The following is a 17,172-nucleotide window of genomic DNA, read 5'->3' on the forward strand; positions in this document are numbered from 1 at the left end:
AATCTTCTTGGCTTTTGTCCTCCTTTGGCTTCTGCAATCCTTCCCTTGTTTTTTGGCTCTTTCTGGACACAGGCCCCCAACCTGTCACTTAACATCCTGCCATGTTTGACCAACAGAAGCCCCAAGGGGATGACAGAGCACTGCAGCAAATGTACTACAGACATGTGTGCTGGGTGGGGAGGCAGATGAGGCAGAATCTCCCTACCAGAGTCCTTCAAACAGCCTCTGTATCTGTATCTCTTGTATCCCCCATGTGAGGTGTGCATAGCACGTGGGTTGTGAGTGCTTGCACACCTCACACGGCAGTGGTGCTTTTCTAAGGGCTCTGGTGGGGAGGCTCTGCCTCACCTGCCTCCCCACCCACTGCACGCCCCTGATGTACTGCATAGCACACAGGTGTCAATCTGCATATTCTCTTTATTTTGAAAATAAATGAAGAACATGAGTCCAGAATTCCAGGAAGCGGATGGAAGTGTATGGGAAATAAAGCAAGATTTGTCCTGGGATGTCAAAGGACGAAAGTGAAGTGCAATGAAAGACATCCATATTGACCCCATCTGAGAATAAAGGCCTTTTTCTTACATTGCAGTAAGAAGGGAATTTAAATGTTGCTAGGAATTTCTTCTCTGCTCTGCTGCTCTATGATTTTACTTAATTATTCAATAAAATTAAATAAAACTTATTAAAATCAATAGGCTTTGGAATTAAAGCTATACCTAACCTGTCACAGGGTTTCCACAAAGCAGGTTAGGTATGGCTTTAATTTCAAAGCCTATTGATTTTCATAAGTTGAGCTCAAACCAGCTATTCTCAAATTATGGCCGCACCCATACACAGGATCATAGGCAAATTGTCCACCAGCTGGGGCTGACAGGGAACAACGGGGTAGAATGGAGGGGTATCCCCAGGCCAGGAAGCAGGGGGAAAGGCAACTGTTTTTGACAAAACTCATGGTACATATTAGCATATCATGTATATCATGCATATATGCCTCCCCGCCATCTAGTGGCTGGTTTGTAGAACTGGTTTATGCATTTCTACTGAAACTATGGGAGAACAATAAGCTCAACAGATTCTAGAGGAACTCACTCTTTTATATTGTTCACAGTTTTCATCGACTGTTAATAGTTGTATGGATTGTTTTGATCTGTATTTCTTGTAGTTTTTCAATGTGGTGAGGGTTAGTTTTTAACTCCCTCTGATAGGAATTTCTACTGCTGCAGCTCGTTCTCATGATGACTCTATTGTAAGAGTTGTTTTTACATAAATGGGATATTATTATTTTATTTTTATTAACTTTATTTTTACCCCACCTTTCTCCCTGGAGGGACTCAAGGCGGCTTACAAACAAGGTTAAAACAAATTAAAAAACATAATTTAAAAACAGATAAAAACATAACGACATATCATAAAAACAGTAGTCAGATAAAAAAGTAGTCAGGTAAAAGAGCATAGCACAGCAAATTATAAAAGGATCAGGCCTGTAACCAGATGTTTAAAAAGATATTAAAAGATGTTAAAAAGATGTTTAAAAGGCCAGGAGCTCAGAAGGCTTGTCTAAACAGAAGGGTCTTCAGGCCTCGCCGAAAAGTTTCAAGAGAGGGAGCAGTTCTTAAGTCAAGGGGAAGGGAGTTCCATAGCGCTGGTGCCACTACTGAGAAGGCCCTATTTCTTGCCGCCGCCCCACGTACCTCCCTAGGCGGTGGCACTTGTAAAAAGGCCTTCTCTGATGACCTAAGAGGATGAGCCGGATTGTATGGGAGTAGGCAATCTCCAAGATACCCTGGCCCACAGTATAGGGCTTTAAAGGTCAATACCAGCACCTTGAATTGGGCCCGGAAACGAATGGGCAGCCAGTGCAGCCGCTGGAGAAGCGGACTGACAGAGTCAAACCACCTACCTCCAGTAACTACACGGGCCGCCGTATTCTGCACTAGTTGCAGTTTCCGAACCGTCTTCAAGGGCAGCCCCACACAGAGCACGTTACAATAATCTAGCCTCGATGTCACCGTGGCATGGATCACCGTGGCCAGTTCTGCATGATCCAAGTACGGCCGCAGCTGGTGCACCATCCAAAGCTGAGCAAAGGCCCCCCTAGCCATAGCCAAATCCCCTAGCCATATCCCAAAGTGGGATATGACCCACTTTGGTCATTTCTTCCTAACAGAAAAGTGGGGCATAAATGTTTCAAAACAAATAAATGAAATAAAGTAGGTAGAGAGGGAAATATTTCCTACTTACTGTTCAGGCATTGTGCAAACAAACGGTGTGGCTAGAAGTAAAAAAAAAAAGTTAAAACTGTCACTAGCAAGGAATAAGACTCAACCTCAACACTGAAACAGTAAGCTAAAACCATTCAATGAATAGTCCCCATTCGGAGAAGTTTGGATTGGGATGGCAAATATGGGAGTGTTGAGGGGAGCTTCTGATTATGTTCGTAAGTCCACATGTATTGAATGGTTCATTGTCGAGTTCATAACGAATATACTACAGATGTATGCTGTTTCAGCAAGACTGTAGGTTAAGCCAATTCTCAACTTCCACAGAGCCATGCGTAAATGGCATGCACATATGTTTGCCACCAGGTTCCTCAATAATTCAGGAGAAACAAAAGATACTTTTCTCTATGGATCCTGGAGCTGCAATTTCAGGGTGCTGCTACCCCAGATGAAGAGTCAGGCACACTTTGTATAGGGTCAAACCCTGACATTTGAAACATCCCACTCAAGTAAAGGATCCTCCTCTCTCTCTCTCTCTCTCTCTCTCTCTCTCTCTCTCTCTCTCTCTCTCTCTCTCTCTCATACACACACACAAACACACACATATACTCGTGCATACATGCACACACCTTAATGCAAGCATGAAGGTAATAAGCCATGAAACAGAGAATTTGAACATAACAGACTGATTCCTATGTACTTCAATTTTTTTAGGAAGGGGCTGTGGTTGAGCACAGAGCACATGCCAGTTCCCAAGTTCAGTCTCCACCATACCCAGGTAAAGCAAAGGAAGTCTCTTGTCTGGAAGCTCTGCTGCCCATCAGTGTGGATAATACCAACTCAGGCAGACCAATGATCTGACTTCATATAAGGCACCTTCTTGTGCTCCTCCTTCACTCCAGCATTTCCTGTGCACATTTCAATAAACCAAATAGGATTCTCCTCCTTTATGGCATCATCAGCAGTGTTTGTTGTTAGTGCACTTTCTTTCCCTGGTGAAAAATTGTCCCTATGTGTGTGTGCCCCCGTCTGTGTGATGTGACTGAGCCAGCTAGCACAGATCCTGCGCCTGCCTCCCTCAGCCAAGTGACCGACTGAAAGAGGGTACCAAAGTGCCAGAATTTTCGAAAATAGAAGTTGGGGGTGCCTCTATTGTAATGAATGTTATTGAAGAGTATTGTTCTCCTTGAGCTTCTCTGAAAAGTTTAGAATGAAATAAATATTTGGTTCTCTAGACCATTCTCCAGTTAATCCATAACAACCCCTGCCCAAGAACTGAATCCTCTAGATATCCTTCTTAGTAATGAAATCAGTAAGGCTGCAGTCCTTTAGGTACATGGGAATAATTATCATTTACTTTTGGCCTTTCATGGCACATATGATATGACACTTGCGTGGCTGCACCTGTTTGGCCCTGCCTTTTAATAGTAAATTCTGTACTCCATGGGACAGCATTTCTGCCACATGGATGGCCTCTTCAATTAACTGTTGCTTTAATGGTGACAGCAGTCATCACTAGTAAAAGCCCAATATCTGAAAATGCCAGAGAAAGGACAAGGCAGTAGATCCTGAGAAGTTATGAAGCAGCCATTTTAAACCACTGTGCCATGGCAAAATGGTGTGCTGCGAGTGGCCCACAGGTGTGCCACAGGAATTTCGGGGAAGGTCATTTATTAGTAGGGCCGATGAGGGATGTGAGCCCCACACTGGAAGCGTGGTGTGCCTTGTTAATTGTCAAAAACTTGATGGTGTGCCTAGACAATGTTAGTGCCTCTTCCATGAGATGAAAAAGGTTGAAAATAGCTGCTGTGATGGCTTTTTCTAGCTCTAGTCAAACATTTGATACATTGTCCCGCCATTCCAAACAGAGCCATCCTAATGCATGAGAGACAGGATGAAGCAAGCAGACAGAAAGGAGCCTAGCATCTGTTTGAATATGACTTGGAGAGCCAGCATACTTCTCTTGGTTTATTCATGCTGCTACCTAGAGAGCTGACAGCACAGTTAAGACCAACCTCAAACAAAGAAAGGAGACGTGGAAGAGGATGTAGACAACTGAGTACATCCACATATTGCTGGGATTAGCTTGAGCTAATTGGGATCAGCTCCCTCCATTAATTTGGAGGGAAAGGCAAGATAGAAATGATTTAAATAAATAAATACAGCATTTGGCCTCTGAGATTGTTCCCAAATGCAGGTGGTCTGCCACTCCCCTATAATCCCTGAGTTTCATCATTTAAACTTTATTTCTGTTTATAATTTGGGATCTCTAAGTTCCCCAAGAAGAAACAAGTATTGAAAACCCTGGTGTTAAATGAATGAGTGTCAACCTAGTGGCATACTCATGTTTTAAAAGTGAAATGAGTGGAAATGTAATTAGATTTAAATCACAACTATAATGCCTTTTAGGTTTAGTTTTTGCTTTACGTCTAAAGTTCCGGATCATAGTTTGCGCACAGATCAAATTTTGCCCCTTTCCTGTGCATATACATGGCTAGAAATCTGTGTGATTGGGTAGCTAGCCTTTGCTGCAGTAGACCTGTTGTAGTATATTTTATGAGACACCATCACAGTAAACCTGTATTATTGGCCTTTGGTAATGCTGCTGTCATATAGGGCAACCCTAACCAAGTTTAACCAAGAAGTAAGTCCCACTGTGTTCAGTGAAACTCACACTCAGGAAAATATGCATAGAATTGCAACCTCAGTGAGCTAATTTCTAATAAAGGTTAAACAATGTGGGATGTGATGATTATTTCGGCTGAAGCTGTGATTCTCCTGTATTCCCTTGATTTTAGGATCAGGGTCTTAACGTAACCTCAGATATTATGGGTGTTACATAAGAACATAAGAACAGCCCCACTTGATCAAGCCATAGGCCCATTTAGTTCCAGCTTCCTGTATAATTGAGGCCTCAACATCACTTACAGGGGTTATAGGTATAGCTGCATTTTTCTCACTCATTTCACCATTATGTCCTTTGTTGGAATAGTATCTCCAGGGTTAACAAGATTTCCCACAATCATTACAGTTCTGTGAATGCCTCTCTCAGGTCAATATGGAATCTGTACAAGAAGTATTCTGGTCTTTTGCCTTTTCAAATGAATTATCTGGATTCCTTCAGCATTGTTATCAGAAATCATTCCTCCCATTCCATATACAATAGAGAAATTACCCTAAGGAGAAAAAGTTGTTTCCAAGGTCTGTGGGAGAAGAACAAATTTGTTTGGCTTCACTGTGTTGTGATGTTAACAAAATGTGAGCCTCTACAAATACCAGAGAAGGCAAGTTTATCATCAGATACATAGTCACCCACATGTGAGCACATAAGAATCCATAAGAATATAATTAACAGCACTATAGCTGTTCTAAGCTAAACCAGAGCTGTTACTTGATGCAGGGGGGGAAACCATTCATTTTTAGGGCTGCCACTTTCCCAAGTGCCCGTTGCGCACTGTTATGCATCCAGCTGCCTCTTGCATGTTCTGCTCCAGTGTGGAGCTGATTATCAATCTCTGCTCCAGGGAATGTTCATGAGTGTTTCTCTTCAGAACTTATGAGTTTCATAAGTGAAACTTGCCCTTAAGCTTCTTGTTTCTGCATATATTCGTAAAGGACTCTGGATAAAAAGAATTTATATCAACATGCCTTAGTAACTATTAGGCCTTGCAAATATAATTGGTTTAAATGGCAACTATTCCAGTCCACAGCACCAAACTCCCACTCAACCAGCTGATCTTCTCATCAAGCCTGAGCAGAATAAAGTCATAATTTCTCATTTCCCTGCTCCAACCTACAAATCCACACTGTTCCTTTGGTACATGATTACCCCAAGGCTAACCCTTTGATGAAGTGCCTTACCTAGTGCAGTCCAGGCAAGAGGGAGGTGATGGTGGCAGGAGGGTGGAGGTTTTCAGACTGACAGAGAATGAGAAAAGGATGGGAGTATTAAGCTGAAGCCAGACTGCAACTGGTCAGTAAAAATAGAACAGACAGAGATACCCTTCTGGTTCATCTGCATTCATAGTGCAAAGGATGACCTCCACATCCCAGTTGTATACCCACATTGTGTATTCTTTGCACTCACACTTCTCATTGTGTACTCTTTGTGCTCCATCATAGCCGCCCTGGGTCCCTTTAGGGAGAAGGGCGGGATATAAATAAAGTTTATTATTATTATCATTCACTACACTTTTATTGATGTGGAGAGAATCCTGCTAGTTTCCTTGGCCACTTGCCTATAGTTCCCATGGGGTTTTATTATTATTATTATTATTATTATTATTATTATTATTATTATTATTATTATTATTAACAGTATTTATATACCGCTTTTCAACTAAAAGTTCACAAAGCGGTTTACAGAGAAAAATTTAATAACTAAATGGCTCCCTGTCCCAAAAGGGCTCACAATCTAAAAAGATGCAAAAGAATACCCTCAGACAGCCACTAGAACAGACACTGCTGGGGTGAGATGGGCCAGTTACTCTCCCCCTGCTAAAAAAGGAGCACCCACTTGAAAAAGTGCCTCTTACCCAATTAGCAGGGGTAAATTAGCAGGGGTAATTAGCAGGGTTTTATTCTGTTCCTTATGCTGTTTAACATTGACATGAAACTGCTGGGAAAGGCCATCTAGGGTTTGGGGTTGTTTGTCACAGATATCAATGCAGGTGACACTGAGCCCTATATCTATCTTTCAAGATTTGCTAGAGAGGCTGTGGAGGTCATAAATCAGTAACTGAATTCAGTTATGGACTGGTTGTGGGCTTATAAGTAGAAATCAAATCAAGACAAAGCAGCAGTTCCTCTACTCAGGAGATCCATCAGGCTGGAAATGGTGTCACCCCCTTTAGGTAGGGTAGCACTACTCTTGAAAGACTAAGTTTGCAGCTAGAGGGTGCCTGCACCTGGGTGCTCAGGTGTTAGCCATTGACTGGTATGCCAACCCTACCTCCTGCTGGCTGACTTGAACCTAACCACAATTACCTGCTTTGGTAATTTGGTAAATTTGGCAATTTTGGTAGAAATAACTGCTTTGGATACTTCTACTTCAGATTAATGTAATGCGTCCTACATGAGGCAGTCCTTGAAGACTGTTCTGAAACTTGAGCTGGTACGAAATACAGCCGTGATGGTTTTCATAGGCGATCAAATTGTATTGTGATGTCTCATGATTATGCTAATTGGTGCAGTAGATTGTGAAAACAACTGTTACCCTGCACATGCCTGATCTCTCGGAAGCTAAGCAGGGTCAGGCCTGGTTAGTACTTGGATGGGAGACCGCCTGGGAGCACCGGGTGCTTTAGGCTTTAGTCTTTAGAGTCTGAAGGTTGCCAACCAACCTGACAGAATCTCATGGTTGAAACTGGCCAGAACTGGCAGTCAGGGTTGTAGAGAGGGTAGGGTTGCTAGAGGTAATTCCCCAGGGACCTGACATTAAGTGCAGCCCCAAGTAGGATTCCCACCTGGCCTTTGACAGTATTCAGGAATGAACTTATCCTAAAGAAACCAGGTGGGAACAACCCACACCTGCCAAACACCCCAAAGTACAGCCAAGGCAACCAAAAGACTTCACCCAAGAGTGGGGAGGATGGAGGAGGATCAGGCACAAAGGTGCTAAAGGGGCCCTGTAAAAATCTTCCCTGCGGCCCACCTAAACTTTCTGTTGTCCTGCCTGCAGCAGACAGGCTTCTCAGGACTCATTACTTAGGAGAACACAATTTGACTGGTCAAACTTGTAAAATATTGACCAAGCCTAGTTCCACCCTGCTGTTATTCTGCGTCTACTTCCAAGTCTCTGAGCCATATTAGTTTCTAATAGAGATGGATATAAGACCACAATGTTTTAAACTTCCTCTGAGAAGTGAAAGCAGCAAGGAAACTGTGGGGCTTGGGATTTCCTTCTACACTGAGGTCTTGCTGTCCGTCCTCTCTCTCTCTCTCTCTCTCTCTCTCTCTCTCTCTCACACACACACACACACACACACAGAAGGAGGGAGAGAGAGAGAGAGAGATGAGTATGAATATATTGCACAGGGGTCACTGCCAATTGTGAGAGTTTACATTCACTTCTTTTTTTACAATTTGGCAAAGTTGCCTCTAGAGAAAAGGCAACTTTCTTTCTTTCATCTAACAGAACTTTAGAGGAAGAGACACCAATGAGGACTGTTATTAGAAAAGTTACATGCATGGCCAACCCTGGACACTAATAACAGGATGCTGTAAGTAACCACTGCCAAGAACAGTTAATGAGCTGAGATGGAGTAAGGAGAGGGGAGCGAAGAAGTGAACTTTCCCACACATTTCTTTAACTTTCTCCATATTCAATCAACAGGAAGGACTGATTGCTTGATTGAGACAGCCTTTATTAAGGCTCCAGTCTCTTCCATGGAACCTTTCTCTTTGTCTCCAAAGTGGGGCCCTTTTGGTGGGGGGGGAGGGTTTGCACCTGTTTCCCTGTATATTTTTAGAGCAGATCTGATGAACACACAGTTAACAGACTATAGCCCAAGGAAGACAATGCCTGGCATTTTAATCCCTGCTGCTATTATGGGGCAGACGGAGAATACAGACAAGAGAGCTGCCAACTGTGATGACAGGAATGAGGGGCACAGGGCTTTTCAAGTTTTGTTTTTCTCCAAAAAAAAAAATCTTCTATGAGGATGGGCAGAAACCAGGAGTGTAATGACCATCCCCATCCACCTAACCTTCGTGTGGAAGCCTGGAAGTAGAAGGCAGACTCACCTATCACTAATTCCACAACTTCTTGGTCAGTCCTACTTGGCATCTAAGCCTAACTCCCTGACTCTCTTTGTATTGGTTAGGAGCGAGGCTAGAATGAGGCACGTGAGGGGGGCATGATTAAGACATACAAAATTGTGCACGGGAAGGATAGAGTGGATAGAGAGATGCTCCTTTCCCTCCCACACAACACCAGAACCAGGGAACATTCACTAAACTTGAGTGGTGGGAGAGTTAGGACAGACAAAAGAAAATATTTCTTTACTCAGCATGTAGTTGGTCTGTGGAACTCCTTGCCACAGGATGTGGTGATGGCATCTGGCCTAGAAGTCTTTAAAAAGAGATTGGACAAATTTCTGGAGGAAAAATCCATCACGGGTTACAAGCCATGATGTGCATGTGCAACCTCCTGATTTTAGAAGTGGGCTATGTCAGAATGCTAGATGCAGGAAAGGGCACCAGGATACAGATCTCTTGTTGTCTTGTGTGTTCCCTGAGGCATTTGGTGGGCCACTGTGAGATACAGGAAGCTGGACTAGATGAACCTATCGCCTGGTCCAGCAGGGCTGCACTTATGTTCTTCTAATGCTTTCAGATGGCAGTGAGGCTTATGTTCTGTCAAGGTATGGTGTGTCAAAGTCCATTCCTGTCTTCCATTTTCCTCTTCTGGATCAGTTTTAAATTGTGGTGAATATGCAGCACTTGGAGTTTTTTAGCAATTAGTTTTCATGCCAGAAAACTGGCATGACTAGGTTTAGCAAAGGTCATGGGTGTCCTTTCCCCTCTGAACTGGGCTCCTTTTTAAAGCAGTACATCTTAGATGAACAATCAGCTTTTATGCTGAGACTTTCCCAAAAGCAGTCTGAGGTCTGCCCCCATTAAATCATCCCAGGTCCATACAGGATCTTTTATTTCAAAAACTGGTCACCCGATCTTAAGTCTTGATATGAACCAAGGCTTAATCTCAGAATCTCCCAATGTCTCTTATACATGCACAAAATGCCTTTGGCTTACCTCTGAATAACCACAGCCAAACCTAACCTCATGGTGTATACAGGGCAAGTGAGTGTATACAGAGGGAAGATTTCCATGTGTTTAGTACTTGGATGCTTGAATGGAGTCAACACACATGCAGTTGCACACATGTAAGGATATTGTTACATTTATATTTAAAATGCGATAGCAGTTAATAAAAGAAATTTATTTTAGAAAAGTGCCCTTCTGGGTATTGCAATAGTAGTACATCTGGCTCCAAAGGGGCCAATCTTTAAAAACCGAATGGCACATTGAGTTGGTTCAGACATCATGCCGAACCGAAGTTGGTTCGGCATGTTATAGTGTTATATATTAGTCTATTAGTTATAGTTATAGTTAGTCTATTAGTGTTATAGAGAGTTGTAACCAACATAACACCAGTTTAGGTTTGTACTTTCCAACTTTTCTCTTACACCATCACTTCTTTCCTTCTGTCTTCTCACCCTTCTTTATTTGGGGGGGGGGGGAAGAGAACGACAAACCTGCAGTTTTTCCATTACACATCAGCATAATCAAACCATGGTTTCCCCTTGCCTTCCAAACCAGAAACATAATTGCAATCACAGCATGGCTTGCCATTCTAATTCAGAGTTTAAAATTGTGAGAGAGAGGCTTGTGAAAGAGAGGGAATCCAAGTGTGTGGTTTGGCATTATATGTGAACTGAGCAACAGAAATTAAAGAAATGAAGCTTCCCTATCACTTTATCGCTGAGTCAGGAAAAGATTCACCTGCTTGATTTCTGCCCAGCTGCTGCAAAAGGCACAGGAACAGAGCCAGGGAAAAACTGGCAAATCTGTGTAAGAGAATTCCAAGATAAGAGGCCCAATGAAATATGACAGGAAGTGCTAAATGGGCCCTCTTGATTAAATAAGCAACGCTGAACCAGTTGGTTTGAGTAGGAGCAAAGCATTTATAGCTTGGTAACTGCCCTTAAAAAAAACACCCCTCATTAAACATGCCAGGGCAAGTAGAACTCGTTCCTTCAACTTATTCCCAGCCCAATCCTTTCGCAGGGATATTAAGCTTTAATGAGTTCTACTGAAACCTTTATAAGGCAAGGACTTGGGTGACTTGATGCATTCAGCTCCTGGCCTGGTGCCAGGGTGCTGAAGCTGAGCCCTGCCTGGTGTTCACATAGGCCAACTGCTGTTCTTGGGACCGTCTAACAGCGAAGCAGGGGACAGGTACAGCCAAACAAAGGGTTGAGCTCATCCCATTGATATGACATGTCCTTCCAGGGTCAGGTTTCCAACTATCCTCTTTCAGGGAGATTCCAATCTCCAGGAAGAGGAATGCTATGGCACAGGACAGCGACAAAGGGTGTAAGGAACTGAAGGACTACTGAACTTTTCAAGCATTTATCAAACTTCTCTAGCTAAAGGAGTAGGGCTTTCAAGTTTTTTTCAGTCTTCCAAGCCCACCTAGTGCCAATATAAGTCTCACCAACATATGGGAAGTTCTATAAATAAGGCTAAAAGTTAAATAAATAAAAAAATGAAGAACTGATGGTAAAAGTCTCTAAAAGCTTCTCCTTAAGAAAATTAAAAAATATATATTTGTGTATTACAAGGAAATATACAATCCTAAAACTGACTAGAATTGGGGTGAAGTGTTCAGTTTCAGTTGGGTTGGGTTGCAGTCTTCCTGGCATGGCTCTTACACTTTCAGCAGTGGCATGACAGTTGCAGAAGTTCAACAAGTCTAGGTTTTCTATCACTGCTGTTGCAAAGGCAAAAAAGCTTAGCAAATTTTTTTAATGTATAACCTGCTCTTCAAATTTAATCCAATTTTAATCCAAAGTGCCCCCCCCCCAGTAAAGGGTAATCAAAATTCCAGCAGTAAGATTCAAATGATTGAGACCACAGTGTCCCTTGAAATACAATTGCTTCTACCTAATCATCTGAACCATAAAGAAGGAGAAAGACAAGCTTACGTGGGGGAAAAATTCCACAGTTCCAGTGCCACTACATAATGAAAGGGATACACAGATCAGAGCCTCCATAGACAACACAGTACGTGGATGGATTTATACATAAGAAGGTTCCTGAAATACTCAAGTTTCAGACTTTAATTTAAGCGTGTCATGAAGCTCTTAAAGATACAGAAGTCTTGCTGGGGAGGCGCCTCTTTTAAAAAAAATTTTAAAAACCTCTTTATGGAAATATTCCAGATTTCTGAACTACTACTTCATTGAGATCTTGTGCATAAATGTATGGGAAATGACATTTACTGAAGTTTCCCTGCCCTGCTATCTGTGGGCAGGTTAGATATTCTGGGACAGCAGCCAAGGTCACAAGTGTTTTTGTCCCAAGGCTCACGGGAACAGATGCAAGCTGAACATGAAAAAAGCTGGAATGGTGTCTATGGGAAGAGGCTGCCTAGAAATACTTCAGATTCAGAAAGAACTTCACCATTCATTCTTTCCTCCCGAGCTACAGTCAACTAGCGCTTTCAGTTCAGTTGTGCTTTCTTGATGGACGGAGGGAAAGAATGTGGATTATTTTCCCCCTAAGAGGAGACTAGGAAATCCTCAGTGAGAATGTTAGCATTTCCAAGCTTTTCTAGATAAGGCCTGGGTTGTGTTTGAATCCTCAGTTGTGCTTAAAAAATAAAAATATTAATGCAAATTGAGATATGCACAGTTGGGTGTTAAGAACATTCTCTGATCAGTGATTAACTCCTTCCTGAGGTCTCTGGTTCAGAAAAGGGAATCCATTTTCCAGAAGGGACACAATGCAATAAAGCAATGCTATCATGGAAATTGCTCTGAATCATAGGAAGTCAGGAACATCGTCTTAACTCAAAGTCATATCCTTCCTCCTCCCCATAAAAGGAAAAAAACCAAAATCAAACAAAAACCTTGCCTGACAGGTTGGCTGATATAGACTAGAATGCAGCACACTTTTAATCTCTGCATCTTCACCTTTTATCCCCTCCCTGTTTTTTTGTCTGCCCTTTTTTCCTAAGGGGTTGCCTCTTTTAGTGGTTCTGTGCAGTTTCTATTCCTGCTCCTGCTTCCAACTTCAGTTCTATGGCACCTTTAGGTAAGGGAAAGACTTTGCACATGCATCTTTGATCTGTTATCTATTATAGGCAGACTTTCATTTTTACTGTCATCAGTACCCACTACCAGGCAAAGGTACTGGGTCTTACTGCAATTTTCAGCAGCTGTAGGGCTGTATGGCAAAATGTTTCCTGCCAGCACTACTGGGTTCAAGGTGTTTTATGGCAGGAACAACCACATCCAACCTCCTTGCCAGCTGCCCTCAGGTGGCACAAACTTACCTTGTTTGGCACAGAGGAGGCTGGATTTGACCTCCAGGAGTCAGCTCATGTCTATGTGTTGGCTCAGTCAACTCAGGAGTAATTTTGATCATGCTTTATGGCACGTTCACGATACATCTGGTCTCAAGCAAGGGACTTAATAATAATAATAATAATAATAATAATAATAATAATAATAATAATAATAATAATAATAATAATAACTTTATTTTTACCCCGCCTTTCTCCCCAAAGGGACTCAAGGCGGCTTACAACAGGTTAAAACAGATTAAAAACATAATTTAAAAACAGATAAAAGCATATTAACACATATCATAAAAACAGTAGTCAGATAAAAAGTAGTAAAAAGGTAAAAAGAGCATAGAGCAGCAAGTCATAAAAGAATCAGGCCTGTAAAAAATTAAAAGATGTTGAAAAGATGTTAAAAAGGCCGAGAACTCAGAAGGCTTATTTAAACAGAAGGGTCTTCAGGCCTCGCCGAAAAGTCTCAAGAGAGGGAGCCATTCTTAAGTCAAGGGGAAGGGAATTCCATAGCGTTGGTGCCACTACTGAGAAGATCCTATTACTAGCCGTAGCCCCACATACCTCCCTAGGCGGCGGCACTTGTAAAAAGGCTTTCTCTGATGACCTAAGAGGATGAGCCGGACTGTACAGAAGTAGGCAATCTCTTAGATACCCTGGCCCAGAGCAGACTTACACTGGCCCAAGTGCCCCTCCGGATTGCACCCTAATACACATATTACAAAAACAGACTATTTTCATGACACAACCATTGTTGTATCATCAGCTCAACAACTTGGGAGTGTACTAAGCTGAACGACATGCTAAGGGTTGTTGTTGTTTTTTTAAAGAGTGCACTGGATCACACAAATAGGAGTGTTTGGGGGCTTTTGTAGCAAACGATTACTCATTACAACTAGGATATTGTCCATGATTTGCAGTTTTCTCACAATAAAAAAAGAACATAAATATGAAGTTGAATCATGACAACAGAGACTTTGACCTCCAGAGAAAACGCCCACAACATTTTTGTTACTCTACTTGGAGTATGTGGGATTACACCACGTTCCTAAACATTCAGTGGGGGATCGTTAGCAGGAAAGTAGTGTGGAAGTAAAGGATTAATCACCTTTCTCTTTGTACCATGGTCCCAATCTAGATCAGGGGCCTGGGTAGCTTTTCTTTTTAATGAAAACAAGCCTGTGATGCATTTGACATCATTGCTCATTTGGCTGTCAGGCTCCTAGAAAAGCACTGAGAGATATTTCCTAAGTTAATTGCTTAAGGTCTGAGCTAGAAGACCTGCATCTTAAAACATGTGCAAAAATCTGATTGAAAGTCCAGTTCCACACAGAAGGTCTGCATTATCGAATCTGGTGCTGTTGTGCATACAACTAAGCTGCCCACTCAACACTTTGTACGTGAGTCGTGCCTGTGCATTCATTTTAACAGAACAGTTACAGGGCTCTGAAGATGTACGTCTCTAAAAAGCATTGCCAGACACAGCCCTGTGCCTGTTAAAGTGCTTGTGCCCTCTTCATTTCCAGTCCTCTGAACAAAAGGACCATTTAGCCTTCACCACTGACCTTTCAAAAGGTAACAGCTTCCAAACTGAGTACCTCATGGGACGGCTTTAGAAACAACAGCTGAACTTGGTTGCCTTTCAAGATAGCTTTCTGAAGATAATTCCTCAAATACGTCCATCCCCTTTGCCCCTGGATTCCCCCTGCCATAGGCTGCTGCTCTTTGCTTTGCCAGCTCCTGAATGTCAAGGGAGCCTGGAATGCAGCTCAGGCAACTCCATTGTGTGCTGTAGGAAGGAAAGCCTTCTAAGTAAGCTTCTGAACAAAGGATATTGCTGCTTTTTCTCTGGAAGAAATGTCACATTTCCCGCCCACAAATTGACTGTGATTTTACTTGTTTGCTTGCTTGTTTGTTTAACACATACCCATACCTGTAGAACTTCTCCCATGAAGTTCTACTTCTCCCATGAAGAACATGTGGTGCCATCTCTCTCCTTTCCTTCAAATCTGTAGGCAAAACCTTCCTTTCCTTTATCAGATTTATCATCTCATCTCCAAATGGAACCAAATTGCGAGCAGGTATTAACAGTACTGGCCAGCAAGCTTCTTTTCTACCCTTATTCCTCCCTCTAAGACATTTCCCAGTGTCTTAGATTGTAAGCTCCTTGAGAGCAAGGACCTGTCTATGTGTCTAGAGGCCCAGTCCTATTCAGATGTTGTGCCATGTTTGTCTGTTGAGTCATCCTGGGGTAGAATATCTGCAATAAGTTTTCTGAGAAGACAAGAGTTAACAAACTATTTTGCTATAAATGTTGTGAGGTTCAGGAAGTTGTTTATGCAAAAGTGCTCCCTTTGTGTACCCTTTCACCATAGTCGCTCAAACTTACCCTTTGAGGGACCAGAGAGTTATAGCTCCATGCTGTGAGTCTTATCATCTGAGATGTTGTCTCTCTGGCAGGGGCTTTAGTACTGAGGTGAGTGTGATGTGATTGGTGGCCAAATGTAGTCTGTATTGTATGCTCCTCCCTGTTTTGGCCTCTCCACCAACCAAGTCACACTGGCATCCAAGAGACATCTGAGCTACGTTGACATGACATTTTTCCAAAACTGTACCAGTATCTGTTGGCAGATGAGCTTCTACACCAACAGGGTTGTCATTGTGCTGGTGTGTGTGGAGAGACATTGGTGTATCTTGAGGACAGGACTGGGTCTTTACAAGCTGAAATAAAATCCATATAAATAAAGCAGTGTAAAACCATACGACATCACGAAAAAGCACAACGAGCAAAAATAAACAGGCAGAAAAGTAGCAAGAAGTGTATGTTCTTATTTGCCAAAAGCACAGGAGAATCAAATGGTGCCTAAAAGGTAGGAGAGGGCAGGTAGGTGCCAAATGAAATTCTCTGCTAACATTATTCCACAATTAGGGTGCCACCACAGAGAGAGTCCTACTTTGGGGGCCATCTCTCTGTGCCTCAGGTGCTAACTTCACTGAATGAGCAGGTTCAAGCATGAGATGGCAGTCCTTCGGATATTCTGATGTCATCTAATTTAGGGTTGTAGGTCAAAATGAACACCTTGAATTACACCCAGAATCACTGTGGAAATGAGTGCATATTATTAAGCATCAGCAACATGGATTCAGTATGGGAGGTCCCAGTTAATAACCTGGCTACTGTATTCTGAACTAGCTGATGTTTCTGAGTGCACTTCAAAGGCAGCCAGATATATAACAATAAAGAACACGAATCAAACTTGGACGTTTCCAAGCTATAGAAAATTGTGGCATGGTTATCCATTTCCAAGAGGGGACATGGGTAGTATGGAGTTAAATTTTGATGTTCCTTGGGCATCCAGGGCCAGATCCAACAGCATCTCCAAGTTGTTGACCTGATCCATAAGGAAGAGTGCAGCCCTATCAAAAATAGGCTAGACATCACCTTTATGATCAGTTAAACCACTCCTACCAACAGTACCTTTTCTGTATCTAGGATGAGTTTCAGTTTCCAGCCTATCACTCTGACTCCAGACAATTGGCTATAATTCATGTCAACCAGGAATGCCTGGAATCAAGCTTCTGCCACCTACTGCCACCACCTGCCTTGACCAGAAATGGGAATAAGGGTATCTTTAGGAGCAGATTCACAGTTGCCTCCTTCAAAATGGCCATGGCCACCTCCTTTCTTAATAAGACATTTATAACCTTCTGAACCTCACTGCTCACTCCTGTCCTGCTGGATATTTGTTAGCAAGGAAGGTTCAGGGCTGAACAAACAGGTGGTTGGCAGGGATGTGCTCCAGTCACTGAGCCCGACTCAAGTCACAAGTCAGTGAGTCCTCGACTTGCGAGTCATAGTGTATGCTGTTA

The 17,172-nt window shown here is 42.5% G+C and overlaps 1 long non-coding RNA gene across 1 annotated transcript; it reads right to left on the reverse strand.

Moving 5' to 3' along the window:
* Positions 1 to 2,240: 2,240 nt before the first annotated feature.
* On the reverse strand, positions 2,241 to 15,750 carry LOC136647688 (uncharacterized). The gene is made up of 3 exons (XR_010794289.1): positions 15,692 to 15,750; positions 6,081 to 6,137; positions 2,241 to 2,272 (listed from the first exon to the last, which is right to left on the reverse strand). It is a non-coding gene; the product is annotated as an uncharacterized lncRNA (long non-coding RNA).
* Positions 15,751 to 17,172: the final 1,422 nt, after the last annotated feature.

The sequence above is a fragment of the Tiliqua scincoides genome, chromosome 4 (genome assembly GCF_035046505.1).
Source record: "Tiliqua scincoides isolate rTilSci1 chromosome 4, rTilSci1.hap2, whole genome shotgun sequence".
Taxonomy (NCBI): Eukaryota; Metazoa; Chordata; class Lepidosauria; order Squamata; family Scincidae; genus Tiliqua; species Tiliqua scincoides.